The 1,248-nt window shown below is 46.9% G+C and overlaps 1 protein-coding gene across 3 annotated transcripts in view; it reads right to left on the bottom strand.

Moving 5' to 3' along the window:
* Positions 1-1,248, bottom strand: part of LOC108755494 — a 15,744-nt gene that overhangs the window by 4,766 nt on the left and 9,730 nt on the right. The window lies entirely within an intron of this gene.

Below are 1,248 nucleotides of genomic sequence, written 5' to 3'. Positions count from 1 at the left end.
ATATATATATATATATATGAAAGATAATTACCATAAATGGACTAAAAGAATAAAATCGAATTTGATTATACTGTTTTGTTATGGCAATAAATAATTCACATTAATTGATTCAAGAACTTTCCATGTTGCTCGTTGCAGGTCAACCCATTTAATTTTCCTTTGCAATCTTATACGAATTTGATAGTCTAAGGCCCGATTGCATCAAGCAAGACTCAAAGCTCTCTTCTATCTCTCTCGGTATTAGTTTTTTTTTTTAAGTAAAATTATTTTTAATTGTATTAACCGAATATTTGACTGAAACTATTTCGGTTTACACACGCGATAGCCGTTACCACTCTTTTTTCAGTGTGATTTGACGGATGATTCTTTAGATTCGAGCCACCCTGTAGATACGCAGGCGACCAAGCATGAGCTTGCGTGCAGTCGAGACGTTGTCGCTTTGACCGGGCTTGACCGGACGTCGTCGTTCCCTAAAGCCCGACGCAGTCGAAACTTTCAGCGGTGATGGCCGGTCGATACGAGGGGGGGCCGAAACGGCCTTTCTCTCGCACTCTCGTCCCTCGTACGAAAAATTCTTCACCTACGATAGACGGAGAGATTCGCGCTCGCGTGCCCCCGATCGTTTCGCTATCGGCACGCGTTGTCAAGTGCACACAATAACGCGCACACGCGCGAGCGTCGTTACAGACACCTGATACGTGTGTCGCCGCGCCAGCCCGGGGCTCGGAAAATATTACTTGTTCACTTTTTACGCTGGAACGTAAATTCGTGCGCCCCGTCGCGCCTTTACGACGAAACCCGGGCGAACGCAAACGAATATAAAAGTGTCGCCGCTCTCTGACGCGAGCGCGAGACGCGAGAATTGAATAGTCCCCCGTCCGCGCGGAAGATTTGTGTCGCATCTCCGAAACTCCGCTCGAGCTCCCTCGAGCGCCGCGCGAATATGTATTTATTCCTATATACGGTATACTTCCTTGCTCCTACGTTTGCGAGCCGCGCGGCTGGCTGTGACGACGAGTAATTAAAAAAGACATTTAATTCTCCCCGGCGAGAGGCACGTTCGTGCGTAGTATCAGAATAGATTACGGTGTATTTGAAAAGGGAGCCGGGTACCAGCGGAAATGTTGCTAGGGCGGAATTTATCGGATGCCAGGTTTTAACGAAGGAACCGCGAAAATAGCGAAACGTGAAGTTTACGTTGTTAAAATATATTACTCGACGCGCAATCCCTGTAAATTGCGAAAGGCG

The sequence above is a fragment of the Trachymyrmex septentrionalis genome, unplaced genomic scaffold (genome assembly GCF_001594115.1).
Source record: "Trachymyrmex septentrionalis isolate Tsep2-gDNA-1 unplaced genomic scaffold, Tsep1.0 scaffold87, whole genome shotgun sequence".
NCBI classification, from domain to species: Eukaryota; Metazoa; Arthropoda; class Insecta; order Hymenoptera; family Formicidae; genus Trachymyrmex; species Trachymyrmex septentrionalis.
This window is presented reverse-complemented; position numbering and strand designations above follow the sequence as displayed.